Below are 16,099 nucleotides of genomic sequence, written 5' to 3'. Positions count from 1 at the left end.
TGAGGCAATGTTACAACTGCTTCATGTACACAGACAACCCTCCTCCTCCCAACAAATTCCAACACATGTGAGATGCAACCATACACAGCAAACTGAGGCTAAGCTCTCTCTCAGCAGTACTGGCAACCAGTCAGAGGAGAGGAGGACCACACACCTACCATAGACCTACCACGACAGCAAACCAGCAGACACCCAAGCGCGCTACTTAAAAAAAAAAAAAACACACATATCCACAAAGCCAGTGTGCCAAAACAGTCCTACATGAAAAGAGACATAAAGGAGCTCTCTGTAGCCCAGGATAAGAAACTAAGAGTAATGCTACTCAACACCAGAAGTCTAAACTCAAGATGCACGGGGATTGATATTCAAAGATACCCACACCTCCAGGTTGGTGGCAAAGCTGAAGGCATCAGAGAGATCCCCCATGTGGGTAAACTGCCTTCCAGTTTATAGCCTGCTAGACCAAAAACCAAGACCCAATCCTCCAAAGGCAGACGCCCTGTCTGGTGGACCCCACCATAAACAAACTATACACTAAATGATAGAGCAAAAATCCCAAAAAAGGCATCACTGATCAGTATTAGGAAAAACACAGGCACACATAAAATTGGAACCTGGGTGGTAATTCCCAGATATGCTCAGAATTAGTCCAAATGAAGAGTGGCGTACAGCAACGTGGTCCCCTCCCATAAAGGTGGTGCCTCACGGATCCTGACCTCTCTTGTTCGGTATATATTTCTCGGACAAACTGGGCATACCATAACTCTTCAGTCGTATAGTCATCCCCTTTGTAAAAACAAAGTGCCCAAAAATACCACTAGGGGTAATCCATTAAGTACAGAAGAAGTAATTAGGGACCTGGGGACCCAAGTTGATAGCAATCTCTCATTTGATTGAGTACAATGCCCCTTTTGGGAGCAACTGAAAGACCCCCAAAAGTACCTCACACCAAGAGGATCTGCCTGGTTAAAGAAACCCAGCTCTACTCAGTGGGCATCCGCCTCTTGTCAGAGCTTTCTCTCTGTGCCTGATATATAAAGCCAACCTCCAGCTCTACTAGTGGCATACCGCCTGTTCAGAGGAGATCTGTTGCCTGACATAATAGCATTCATCCTGGAATTAATGGACAGAGGCTCCCTTCCTCTGGAATAAAAATCCAGTCCAGGGAACCTATGAGAAGGAATGTTGGGTTTGATAGACATGGCAAATATGGAGAGGTACTGGGAGCATCTGATGGTAATCTGGCCAGCTGTGAGGGGAGCCAAAACCAGTGCAAAAAACATACCATCATATTGTTTTCAAAGTAAAAATATACAAATGAGGGAAATGGAATATTAGTAAGGATGTATGCCAGAATATTGATGCTTTTAATATGTGGTGTTCGAGAAACTGTTTGAGAATTCCACAGACTGCAAGTTCAAATTCAACAATACTTAAGGAAATATACTGAGTGATCTGTGATATATAGAAAAGTGGAAAAATAATTTGTCATTAATGTGCACAAGGAAAAAATACTGCACAAGTAACTTTTGGAAAATGTTAACATTGCTGCCACATGACATTGTTATTGCAATTCAAAGATGGTTATTATTTTATTTATTTATTGACATTTGTTAACCGGGTTTGTCCAACTGGGCTTGTGGTCCATTTTCAGTGGAGACCAGAGGAGAAAAGCTCCAGTAGTACATTTTAAACAAGTACAATTTTAAACAATATTGATATAACAGCAATTATAGCAAAAAGATTCACATGTGTTGGGTTACATGCATAAAGTTAAAGTTGCATTAAAAAGAAGCCAAGTAACAATTTTACATTGATATAGTTCAATAGGTCAACAATAAACATTTTTTTTGTTTGTATAAATTATGCAAATGCATAGTAAACACATTGGAGAGAGAGAGGTGTAATGAGGTACTAAGTATGGTCCTTTTAAGGGTACATAAAGGGAAGGAAGACTAGGTAGGGTCATGGCAAGGGCATGTTCTGGAATTGAGAAAATAAGCTTTTAGTTCATTTTTAAAGTGTGAGGTGTGGGAGATTGAACGTAAGTCAAGGGAAAGTTTGTTCCAAGCATGGGCAAGGGAGTGTTTGTAGAGTAGTTTGCCTACTGACCTTTTTGTGTGGTAGATATCAAGTAATTGCTGGTTAGAAGTATGGAGGGTCTGGGATGGGATGTAGATGGAGATTAAGAAAGATAGAGATGGACAGAAGGAGGGTTTATAAAGAATAGAGTGTAGCATATGAAATTGATAAGATAGCAGAAATTGGGGAAGTTCAAGCCATTTAACAGAGTTTAAAGAAATGCAGTGGTGTGAGTTGTATGGGGAGTTAGTAATGAATCTGGCTATTTTATGGTAATTCTGCTGGAGTTTGTTTAGAGTGGAGGCCTGGATATTGGTAAGAACTGGGGCGGCGTATAAGAGGGAGGGGAGGAGGAGTGCCTGTCCCAGGGTAAGTCTGCATTCAGGGTTTAGGAATTTTTTGTTCTGATATAACAGACCTAGTTTCTGGCTTGTTTTTTTTATACATTGGAGTATGTGTAGGTTGAACTTTAGTTTATCATCGATAATGACCCCTAGGAGTTTTGTGTGGGTGTCAGGTTAGATAGTTGTATTGTTAGAAGATGTAATAAAAAAGGAGGTTTTGTGATGAGAAAGAGAACGGGGAAGGAAAAGTAGGAGTTTAGTCTTTTTGGGATTTAGGATCAATAGGTTGTGAGTGAGCCATTGTTCAGTGGATAGTAGGGCCTGTTTTGTCAGGGAGTGTAGTTCAGGAATGTTATTTGAGATGGATATAAGTGTGGAGTCGTCGACATACTGAATAAAGGAGGATTCTTTGCATGAGGTGTAAAGATCATTGGTGAAGATGTTAAACAAAAGGGGTCCCAAGATGAAGCCTTGGGGAACACCAGTGGAGATGGGAAGGAAAGATGAGGAAGATGAGAGCCAGTTGACAGATTGTCCCCAGCCAGATAGGTAACTATAAAACCAGGCAAGTGCAGAGGGGGATGGAGGTGATTTGCGAGTTTGGATAGTAGTAGAGGATGAGAGACAGTACTGAAGGCTTTGGAGAGATCTAGGAAGAGACAGGAAATGAGTTTATTGTTGTCTAGGGCCTCTGCAATGATATGAGTGAAGGAAAGGAGGGCAGTGGTGGTGCTGTGGTGAGGACGAAATCCATGTTGGGTAGGGGTAAGTAAGTGGTGTGTGAGGAGGTGATTTAGAAGCTGTGAGTGAATACATTCTTTCTAATATCTTGGAGAGGGGGGACAGAATGGCAATGTGTTGGTAGTTTGAGGGGTCAGTGGAGTTTCCACCTTTATGAAGTGGGATAGTGAAGAAAGATTTCCAAAGGATGGAGACAGCTGATTCCAGAATAAATCGATTAATTAGTATAGATATAGGATAGGCAATTGAGTCAGCAGCAAGTTGGAGGAATGTAGGAGATAGATTGTCAGTAGAAGGAGAGCAAGGTTTTAGCTTGAGTAGTAGAGATTTGATGTAAGTAATGGAAACTGGCTCAAAAGAAAACAAAATTGTGTTAGTGGGACTTGGAGGGGTGGGTGTCGAAGTAGAGTTTGGCTTAGATGTTACCAGATTTTGGATGGAAGAGATAAAGTGTTTATTCAGGAGGGTAGCTGTTTCCTGAGTGGAAGAGTTAGGGTATGGGGAGGGATTAGAGGGTTTTCCAGGATAGAGGATGTTGTTGAAAGTTGACCAAAATGTTTGAGGACTGGATTTGTTGTTAAGCAGAGCAGAGCTATAGTATAACTTTCTGTCATTAGTTGTATGTTTTTTGCAAGGTTCCTCAGTTGCCTGTATATTTGAAGAAAAGGTGGTTGTTTAGTTTTAGTCCAGGTTTTCCAAGCACAATCTCTTTGTTTCAAAATGGACCTAGTCTCTTTGGAGAGCCAGGGAGCATGATTTGATTTTGCTCTAATCTTCCTAGAGGGAGCTAAGGAGTTTAGAATATTCATGAAGATGCTATTGAAAGTGCTTACAGCATCATTTAGGGGGAGGTGTTTTAGGATGGACCAATCTATGTTGTGGAGAATGGAGTTAAATTGGGATGAATTGAAAGTTGATAGTTTTCGACAGTCTTTGATAAGGTGGGGTTTAGGAATATGGGAGTAGTGTCTTAAGATGGTGGTAGGGAGATGATTACTGAGGGAGTCAGGTAAGGTGGTGGGATTGTGGTATTGGTGGGGGGAATTGGTAAGGATCCAGTCTATGATGGAGCTGGAAGTGGAATTTTTATGGAAGTGAGTGGGAGATGTTATAAGTTGGTGGAAGCCGTGTAGATGGATACTGAGTTGGGGGGAGTCAGTTGTGAGTTTGAACCCATCATTGTTGACATCACCAAGGGTAAGTGTCTCATATGGTATGTTGTGGGAGAACCAGGATAGGGTGTTTTCATGAATGGGCAGATTGTTACCAGGAGGAAGATAGATAGAGGCAATTGCAAGTTTTTTGTGGGGATTCAGATGGCAGTTAAGGATGATGATTTCAGCTGGGAGGAAGTCAGGAATTGGGTAAGGGTATAGTGAGAGGTTAAGGTTGTTTGAGTAGAGGATGGCCATGCCACCTCCTTTTTTTACAGGTCTAGCAGATCGGAAGATATTATAACCTGGTGGGAGTATTTCACTATTTGAGATTTGCGGCTTGAGCCAGGTTTCAGATAGGGAGAGGATGTGAGGGATATTGAGAGCTCTCCATGAGTGCAGCTCAGTGACTTTATTTGCTAGACTCTGAATATTCAATGAGCAAATAGTTAAGTATTTGGATGGAGATGATTGTTGTGACTGAGGTTGGTGACTGTCAGCGGAGTAAGATGGGGCAGTGTAGAGGTAGTTTTGGGGAGGGAAGAGGGGCCAGGGTTGGGATGGATATCTCAAGAACAAAGTAGGATTTTAGTGAGGAGAGAGTGTGTAGTAGATGCTAGATGGAGTTCATATAGTTTTGACTTAGCTTTGTGGGAAGGTTTAAAAACCTGTATTATGGATAGTTTATATAGACCTGAGGTACTAAAGAGATTAGGGGAGATAGTAAAAGATGAATTTGGATATATGTTGTATGAGTGAGAAGATGGTGAACATAGGAGTGGGTCAGAGAGATTGGAGTGGTAAGAGGTGGAGATAGAGAGAATAAGGAGTAATGTAGAAGATATTAGAAAATAATACATGGAATAAAATATGGTCAGATAGAGTAGGAGGAGGCAGCGGTATAGAGGAAGTGGTGTTGACAAGATTGACACATTAGTAAGGTGGTTGTGGCAATGGGCAGGAAGTGGAATTGTAGTGGCTAGTGGGGCGGGATAGTTAGGTGCAAAGGTAATTGTAATGGGGTGGGTGGGAATTGGGGTAGGGTAGAGGAGAGAAGTGAGCCCGATTAATGTGTTAACAAGCTAAGACCACCTGGTATCTTTTTTTAAGAAACAGCTCATAAACAACAGTTGATGGTAAACTGGTTTATTCCTGGCCTTACATTATGCAAGTGAAAATTGATCTCAGACTCTGACTATAGGATTAAGCTCACAAATGACTACCAACAAATGTCGGAGTGATCAATGAGCCCTTAATATTCCACTTGTTTAGATTTACTACTGTTTTATATAATTTGTGCTGCAAGTCCTATTAATAAAATAATTCAGTTTTTGCAGAAGGTTAACTGTAGCTGAATCAATTCCTATTGTGTATGTGTGAACTGAAACTATTAATAAATCTCAGGCTTGGATGAACCCACATCTAGCTACGCCAGCTTTGTTTATTCAATTTATTGGACACCTGCATCTTGGTGAAACAAGAGCTAAAGGGAAACCAGTTTCAAAATGGAAAAGGGTGCTCATGTAGATTTCTCTATCTTGTAGTCCCTTACTTGGTGAAATAGAGAATCCAAGTCTGGTTATATAAATCTTTCTTTAAGTTGAGTATTCACTGCACTTGTTTTGGAACCTAAAACTGGGGCAATATAGCAAGTCTTACACAGTGACAACATCCATTTTAACTGCCATCAAATGACTACAGAGATGGATGATTATACACTGTAATTTAATAGAAGACGAGCTTTGCCATGGCAGGCATCCTGAAACTGTTTATGTTTAGTTTATTGCCTATGACTAATTCTTTAGAAAATCATATATTCCTTTATCTATGTCTATTTTTTGTGTCTGTGTGTTTAGTGTGTACAGATTTTCGCATCACATTTTTGGTCCATTTTTCATAAAATTTTGTTTTTCTGGCAAATTAGTGGCAAATCATTAAAGATTGAAGTTAGAAAATAATGACAAACATTTGACTTTCAGATTTCATACCCTTCAGAAAATTCATACTAATGCAAGACCTACTATTTTATTAACTTTCTAAGTTTGTAAGAGCAATATTTAAAAATTACCCTTATTTTTGTGCCTTTGAGACTTTTCCCACTTTTATTTATGGCTTTATCAAGATTTCTTGCTCTGAGGTTGAGAGTATGACAAATGTGTCAGGGCCATCACCATCAGCCAGAGGCATTTCAAATTGTGACATACTTGTTGCACTCCACTCCCCCATGTAGTGACTCTGGATGAGTCCAAGTAAGGCAGGGAGCAGTTATGCAGTGTAAGTGTGCAGACTAAGTATCACCCCATCCAAAGTAGAAACAAGTACAGTGGCTTTTCATATATTCTTGATTTTGCAGAATGTTCTGGTTTTCTGTCATATTTTTATGCTATTGATTTATACTTCTTATTATTCAGAAAATGTATGTTGTTGGCTGCATGTTACTTGGTACTTTTATAATGCTGAATATAAATTATAATTAGAACTGCAGTGCAAGGAGAAGTGGTTTGAGTTGAGTGCTGCTTGCTTTTTTATACTTGATTTTCAATGACATTCCAGTAATGTATTTAAAAAGTAATTTATTTTTTCATGCCTTACAACCTTTTTCTTTCCATCCAGATATTAAGTAAGCTGTCATGCAGCCAATGCATTGAAATATATTTTTTCTTCTCCACTTCATTTTCTCTTGATGGGACTCTCATAATAATGGTTTGGCACCTAGGGCAGCGTATTTAATTAAAGTCCCAGTTTTTGTGGTTTTGAGCATAGCTCCTCCTCTTTCTAGTTGGTCACACCCCTTACAATTGGCATCACCCATTCAGCTGTCTTCTACAGCCCCCCTTTGATTTGAAGTCACCAGTTGCCACTGGTTCTTTCACATGTGCCACACAACGTGATGGTAGAGTTCGTCGGCAGGAGGCGTCACCCAAGAGGTAGATGGCCAGGCATGAAAAGCCTGCAAAAACATGGACTCCTCAGACAAAGGGTTGGAGGGCTTCCAGTCACCTCTCTGTTTTAACATTTCCAGGATATCATCAGGAGGTGACCGTGTGGACCCTTCACCATCATTGTAATCAGTGTCTTCTGTTAAGGACTCCTCAAGCAAGTCCATGTGCTTCCTCTTGTATGTCTTCTTTTGAGGGGGCTCCTCAGTGGGGGTCTCTGTGGAGGACTCAAAAGAGTGAGTACCCTGAACACGGGTGCCCTGCGGCTTCTCTGCTCAGTGTCCTGGGGGTGGCCTATGACAGCTGCAGCTCAGGGGGTGAAAACTGGAGTTCCGACATCATAGGAGTACTACCAGAAGCAAGTGCCCTCTCCATCACGCGGAAGGAAGGCCCACCTGAAGAGGGATGGAAGCCCAGAACTGAGAAAGACCTCAGGACTGGGGTCACACCCTGCTCCAATGGACCAACCCCTATGAGTGGAGCCTCAAGCAACATCGGTGAGGATGCAGCCATCTGCATCGAGGAGGGAACCGAGGAGAAAGTCGGCACTGTACCCCAGGCCGATGCACCAGTCCCCCAATCCCCAGATTGAGGAAGGATTGGTTTGGCGGGAACCGAAGACCAAAGGGACAAACTTGGAACTGGAGTGAGGTGCACTATAGGCACAGAGTTGGTGGGTTCCAAGAAGGATGTCGGAACAGAAGGCTTTGGAACCAAGATTGTTGAAGGAGGAGTTTAAGATGGAGTCTGTGGATAAGGCAACCCAAGTCCAGCAGGTGGATCAGTTTCAGAAAGTGATGGAATCTCCCTGGCTACCAACAGCTGGTCCACAAGACACACCACATCGTGTTCCAAAAGGCTCCTGGTGGATCTAGTGGATACTCCAGACGGGGAGTCAGGACATTTGAGATATGGGCTATACGCCTGGCCCAAAAATGGGTCTCCTGAGGGAAAGTATTGGGTCCATGGTGCAAGGTCTGCTGGCACAGAAGTCTTTAGTTTTGAGACCAGAAGCAAAGGGATCAGATCTAGTGTGGTCGGTACAACGCTTGGTGCCGAAGTGGCACTCGAAGCTGAAATGGTCGGTTCCAAAATGGAAACTGAATTTGAAGCTGAAGATGTGCCCTGAGCCTAGGTAGCTACAGGTGCCATAGTCGAAACAGGCGTAGTAAGATCTATGATCAGTGCCGGAGGCAGGGTCTGTGCCAGTACAGGCATCGATATTGAAGGTTTTGAAATGGTCAGAGCCGAGGAAGGCAGAGCAGAAGAGGTCGATTTATGCTCCGACAATAACTTGAAGTCCTTAGACTTCCCAGGTTTGCTCTGATCACCCAAGTGGTGAAGAAGGAACAGAATGGGATCTCTTTTTATCCTTAGAAGGAGGGTTTGAGACCTCCATTGCAGAAATGGCCTCTGAGAAAGGAGACATGAGTAACCCCTTCAGAATAAGTTTATTTTTAAGCTGATTAAGACTGCATTGACTGAAACTTTGACAAATATCACATGGAGGCTGCACTGAAAGGTGGGCTACTCCCAAACAGTATACACAGTCATCATGCAAGTCACTGTTAGGTAACTTGCACTTAGAAGAAGTACAATGCTTAAAGCCAGAGGTACCCTTCTCTTCTAACATTTTAATAGAAAGGACACCACAATTAACTGTATAATCCCAAAACAATGAAGTCACTCAGTTCAAAAATCACAAGAAATCACTAGAAAAATACCAATATTACAACACACTGTATATGAGAAAAAGGGAAACAGCTGAATAGAGATAAAAGCTAATATGTTAAGCAAGAGAAGGCAATACCAGCTATGGTATTGAAGAAATATCACAAGGGTAAGGGGAAAAGGCCATACCAACAGTGGTATTTAAGTTTACCAACCGTAACAATGGGTAGACTGCAGAACATATGGTTATATCAAAGAAAGGACACTAGACATACTAAAGGTTTAGTAAAATGTGAAGATATCCAAAAACCTTTACACAAACAACAAAAATAATTTCACTTAGCTGAGAGCTTGGCTGAAACGCAACTTTATGGCTATGCAGCAAATGAGATCTGAGGTAACAGGAAGAAGAGCATTCTGGGAAGAGACTTAGCTTGAGGGTTTTTTTGGCTGGCATGAGCTTGGTAATAGGCCGACTCGGTTCCGAGGGCACTGAACTGATCCCATCAGTGATGAATGGAAAGAAGATTAACAACATCAGATTATTTGTTTCAAACTGATACAGCCACCAAGAATTGCATTTTCCCATCATGTGGCCCTTCACGTTTTCACTGTTATCAAGTGACAGGAATTCTGCCTATAATGATGTCTTTCAACTTGTTGCACATGCTGGCCTTAATGAAATATACTGATTTCTGTTTAACTGTGTTACTGTAACAGTTGCTTCCACACATTTACTACCCACAATAGAAAAACATTTTTTCTGAGTGAGTCTGGGAAGTATGACTGTGATCAAGTAAAACAAATACTGCATAAAGTAATATTTTCATTTTCTTTCATAAAAACACACACACAAGCATTGTACCTGCAGTTTTAAATACATTACTGTTTAACTGTGATCAAATGGCAGTAGGTCATCTACTTTCAAACATAGATTGTTGCCCAAGAATAATTATTTTGGTACATACTCAAAATATTTGTCAGTTAACATGTGGAAGAAATTCTGCTTGCAGTAATGTATTTTAGTGTGTTTCACAAGCACATGCATGCACACACATCCTGACTATCCAGATCCATGACTGTTTCACAGTGTCAGCTGCTTTCAAATACATACTGCTGCCCCTTCCCCTAGAATAATCACTTGACTGGCTGTACTTTGATAAAATGAAATGAAGTGTGCTCAAAATAAAATAATTTGTCTTGTTTTAAACACACACACACACACACACACACACACACACAAACTTAATTTCTGACTGCCCAGACCCATGACAGTTTAACTGTGATTACCTAACATTGGGTTAACTGTTTTCACATAGGCTGCTTCTCCAATAATACTACTTTGCTGAGTGGCAAAACTTCTGATGTCTGATTCTGACCAAGCCTCAAGTTTGCTAAAACTAATATCCCTCATCTTGTTTTGTTTACACAGATACACTCTGCTGTGATGAAGTAACCTTAAAATAATTCATTCTTGAATCAAACATTGTAGACAGATACTCTTTTGCTGGAGCTGACTTTGAACATAGCATTTGCCAATGGATGACACTTATGAGTGCATAATTGATGGAAAAAGGTGACATATCTGGCAAACCACTTGGAACGTAGTCAGCTTAGCAGCCACAAGACTTTCCATCCCAAAAACAAAGATGAACAACTAGTCCCATCTTCCTAAACTCATCTTGTAGCACCCAAAATAAAGCTGCATGACAAGGATTTTGAGGTCCCTCTCTACCCTTGGTTTTCTCTGCCATGAATAATACTACAAATTTAATTGAACATTTCACAGACATATCCAAATCAGCTTCAAGAGAAAAAACAAGTCATGAACTTACCAAAAAGTTCCATCTGTGTTGTCCATTTTCATTCTTCCTCAATGTATGAGCGGCCATCAGATACGCAGATCCGATTCAGGCATTATTCTAGCTCATGGCCACCAACAAAGTCATAAGCTCCTTCCCTACCCATAATGCACCGTCCCTAACATCTTCCAGATCTTGCTTGCAGCTTGACATGAAGACCATAAAGAATTGTCATAATTAGAGTTCACCACATGGGAAGTGTGGTGGCCATGAATTTAATTCCTCCAGAATTCACTTGTGATAAATGTAGAGGGATGGAGGATGGGGAGTTGAGGAAGAATGAAAATGGACAAACCAAATGGAAGATTATGGTAAGTACATAACTTCTTTATCTGATGATGTTAATTTTCATTCTTCCTCAATACATGGAACACAGTCCCTAGCTATCTAAATTCTTGGGTAGATTTTAATGAAGGATATTCATGAATATGGTTGAGGCAAATGTCTCTTTCTCATGAGACTGACTCCAATTTGTAATGAATGATAACGGTATAGGATTTGATCGAGAAGTTGTCCCATAACTAGAGTTCATGCATCGTCTAGACTGGAATATAGTGGAAGTGGCCATAGGTGTAGCGGAAAGAGCCTGTACTGGTTTATTACGGGGACATTCAATTTAATGGAGAAAAACAAAATATAATCTGTTAACCGCTTGGTTATAGTTACATTTGTGACCAATTTGCCCATTTTGTGATGTGTCAAGGAAGCCAAGAATTGATCTGTCTTCCTGAGTTGTTAGTTCTGTGGAGGTAGAAACTCCATTATCTATAAACATCTAGTAAGCACAGCACATACTCTCCTTTATTTGGAAAGTATGGGAAAAATAATGACAGGTTAATTTGATTGGTTAATGCTGGATTCTGACACTGCTCTCAGTATGGAGGAAGCATCAGTATGTGAAGTGTCCCTATCCATGTGAAAAAAATAAGATGGGGACGTAGAACATAACGCTTGAAGTTCTGACATTATCCAACAGAAGTAAATGCAACTAAAAGGAAAGAGTTCCAGGTAAAGGATTTTAGATTACATCTGACTGTAGTTTGAAAAGAAGACTGTGTAAAAGTTTACCATACCAACTGTATACCCCATGATGGTATGGGATCTTTGTAAGGAGATATAAGTAGAAGAAAACCATTAAAAAATGCTTTGCAAAGTTTAGAGGAAGCCAGAGAAGAATTCTGAAAATCTAAGTAGAAATTCGAGAAAGGTTGTGCGTAGAAGTTACACATTTGATAAACTAGCACCATCTTAAAATAAACTGGCTAGAAATTCAATGTATCAGAATGTATCAGAGCTGTGAAAGGTTCTACCTGACACTGCTCTACTCAACAAAGAAAACATCATTTCTATAAATTTCTGTAGAGATTCCTCATATAGAGTTGTTATGGGAAGGTAACAGAATGGAATGGATGGGTGAAAAAGAAAGCATAGGTTGCCTGGCTATCAATATAATAACAAAAAACACAGTCAGCTTTAAGCTAGAGATGTGTGGATGAATCATGCCTGTCAAATGAGACAGAAGTTCTGTAGATAGATATAAAATCAAAGGTGAGTACAGAAAAAAAAGAGGTCAAAGGAAGGGGAACCATCTTACTCATGGTCAGTAAGATACATTGAGGATTGGCTTGTTCTTCAAAGGGGCGGCTCTCTGAAGCAATCTTTATTAAGATGCATTATATGTGCCTATCACATTTTATATTTTTCCATGTTGTTGTTATTGTACATGTTTAGTTTGCATAAACTGTTCCTTCCATTTAAATATGCAATTTCATTTGCCTCAAATCTGTACTCATGGGCACAGAATGAAAAATTGTCCTTTATATAAGTGAATGAATAAACAAACAAATAAATAAACCATGTCTGATGCTTTGTTGCTGAGACATAAGCCATGAGAAAGTAAGATGGACCTGCTCAAGTTGACAGCAATCGCATCGAACTTCCTCAGAAAATGGGCTATAATTACAAAGTAGTTGGATGAAAATCACCCATTGTCACACCTTTAGTAGATCTAAGTTGACCTCCTCAGGGGACCAAATGACCTGGACTTTATTCCCCAGGAATTGTCCACTCCATCCAATTTCACTGTGGCCTTGGGCAGGGAAAGAAGAAATGATGGGCTAGCACAGTTGTTCTGACTGCATCCACACAGAAAGATAACCTATCTTTATCGACATAGGTTGAGAGAGAGTTTATCATTGTGTTTGTAGCATCTATTCTTGGTAAGGAAGTAGGACTATTGCCATTGACATTGACCCCAGAACTTGCAGAATCAATCTTGATGATATTCTGGTACTACCAAATATTTCCTGAACTACTGTTTGTACTCTGTAAAGGGGTGGAGATGCTAGGATAGGCACAATATTGAAAAATTCTTATAAACTCTTATGTGTAGGTTGGTTGGAATTGTGACTTGCTGTTATTGCTGTATATCCCAAATTGTGGACAAAAATACCACACTTAATCTTAAATCTGCACCAGTAAAGGCTTGGCTAGAGCTGTAATGAGCCTGTCATCCCAAAATGGAAATTTGCGGGATCCTTGCAAAGTTAAGTGAGATGCCAGTACTGATATACACTTGGTGAACACCTTTGGGTCTGTGTTTAGGCCAAAAGGCTGGACTCTGAACTGGTAATGAGTGGCTCCCAGGCTAACAGGGATTGAAGGGAAAAATGGAATGATATAATCTCAGCAAAAAATTTTCTGCAAGGAAGCATCCTTCATTATGATTAGCCATGCTTCCTGGTATAGAGATAAGAGATTCTTGACTGTCTGCAAAGGAGGGCACAGAGTTCTCCTTTCAGGAGCATTGGCACAGTCTAATAGAAGCATCCATAGTCTCTCGGAATTGCGGAAGTTCTCTGTCACTGGGGGATTTTCAGCTATTATCACTCCCTCCTGTGCCTTGGGGCAAACTATCTTAGCGTGTAACCTGTAAGGGACCCTGAGACTTCTTGTACACATACCTACACCTCCCAATTAATTACTGAGAAAAAAAATGTTGAAGGGACAGAAAAAAGGTCATCCATGGTAGATAGGGTCTTTACATCCTTACTTATGGGGCTAAAGAGAACTGTCAAAGTTAGTACTGATGAAAGATGACTTGAAAGACGGCATAAAATCGAGGGTCATCCAGGCATGTCTCCTGATGGAAATGCCTGAACCCGCAGCTGTAGAGACACCTTCTGCAGTATGCAAGATAAACTTGATGGACAAGTAGGATATCATCCATAGAGGAGCCTGTAAGAGACTACTGAAGATGAGCATCAGCAATTTTAGTTCTAAAAAGTGAAATAGACATCTATTTGTAGCCTCTTAAAAGGTACTTTAGGATTGAATGGCTGTGTAGGTGGTAAAAGTGGGTAGGATCCAAAAATAGGTCTTGGGTACCATGTAAGAGAAAAGTGACATAACTGGGCAAACTCCCCCCCCCCACCCCATTACTCAGAACCAGAGCTTTCAAGGAAGGAAGGTAAAAGGTCAAGACCAAACCAAAAAAGTATTAGACATGGAGTTCCAGACGCACACTGATCTGAGGGTATCTAAAAAGGAATGGTCTGGTATATCTAAAGAGTGAATGAGGGTACCTTTCTTTTATCCAATTCCGAACCTCTCAGAGGGTACCACTGGCTGGGTAGGAAAAGGGGGGCAAATCAAACATAGCAGATGTACTCACAAATCCATGAAAGGGCAGAACTGGTAAATCCCCATCTGGATTTGAGCCTTAGAAAATGTCACATCATCTTATCCACATCCTGAAAAAAAAACTGACTGGGAAGGGAAAACGGGAAGGAAAGGAACTAATCACCACAGGAACTGATCCCGTCAGATCCAAGCAGGACTTTGGATCTGAAAGAGGTTCTACAGATTTTTGTATCCCAAGAGTTTGGACATGAAATCTTTCAAATTCTGTGGAATAAAAGTTTTCTGTCAGATCCGAAGACTTAGGATCCAGTAAAGATTTAACAGCAAACCTATCGGAGCTGAGGAGGACATATGGCACAAAGAAGCACTAGGGCTTTAGATTCAAAGTCTTTCTAGTTTTTCTCTGGCTTTTAAATTTATCTGTCAGAGTCAAAGGCTTAGGATGTACAGGAGGTTCTAAAGGCTTTGGATTGGAAGAGCTTGGAGCTGAAATCTTTCAAATCATCTGGAATAAAATTTTGTGCTTGTTGGATCCAAGACTTAGGATCCAATGTACAAGTAGCAACCAAACTGAATCCAAGCAGACATTAGGATCCAAAGAGGACACTAGGGGCTCTGGATTCAACAAAATTCCTAGTTTCTCTGGAGTCAAACTTCTATCTGTCAGATCCAAAAGCTTAGGATCCAAAGGCAGCTGAAAATACTTTGGATCCTGACAGCTTGGATCCAAAATCATTCCATGTCTCCATAAAAATAAGTTATGTACTCACCATAACATTCCATGTGTGTTGTCCATCTCATTCCCTTATTCTTACAGATGGGGGTATGATCCAATGCATTGGATCAGTCTCAGCCTGTTTGCTAGCTATAGGACTTTAGCCAAGCTCTTGGGCTCATATCCTTCCAATGATGCACCTGGAAAATACCTCAGATCTTATTGCCTTCTTACAAAGTACATATCTATACTTAAGTCTCATATAAGAAGGTAAAAATACAAGAAATGTAGACATAATCTTGAAAAAGGCTTCCAGTTATAAGGTTCTGCAAAGAATATCTTCTTGTTCTACCAGATAAAGGAAAGGGGTTGGACGGAGGGATGTGAAAATAAGGGATGAAATGAACAAAACACATGGAACGTTATGGTGAGTACATAACTTCTTTATGTGATGTCGTCATTCTCATCCTAATTCTCACCATGTCCCAAGCAACCTGACTCCTGGGTGGCTCATGGAAGAATATTTTTCAGAACCACAGAACCAAAATCCGCCCTACTCCTGGAGGCCAAATCTATTTTGTAATGAGTGATAAAGGTATGCGGGTTAGCCCATGTGGCTGCAGCACAAACAGAATCTAATGACATTCTTGCTTGGAATAGTGCCAACGTAGCTATTGATCTGGTAGTATGAGCTCTTACTGGAAATGGCATGGGCTTGTTTTCAGATCTGTATACAAAGGAAATGCATTGGGATAGCCAGTTTGACAGAGTAACTTTTGAAACTGGAAGGCCTTTCCGGGTATCTGAATATGATATAAATAGTTGGTCAGATTTCCTGAAATCAGAGGTTCTCTGTAAATAAAATTTCAATTGATGGTGTACATCAAGTAAATGCAAGGTATATTCTCCTTCATTTTGAAACTTAAGGAAGAAAACTGGCAGCTTGAGA

Source organism: Protopterus annectens, chromosome 7.part0 (genome assembly GCF_019279795.1).
Source record: "Protopterus annectens isolate FY-2018-M chromosome 7.part0, PAN1.0, whole genome shotgun sequence".
Taxonomy (NCBI): domain Eukaryota; kingdom Metazoa; phylum Chordata; order Ceratodontiformes; family Protopteridae; genus Protopterus; species Protopterus annectens.
This window is presented reverse-complemented; position numbering follows the sequence as displayed.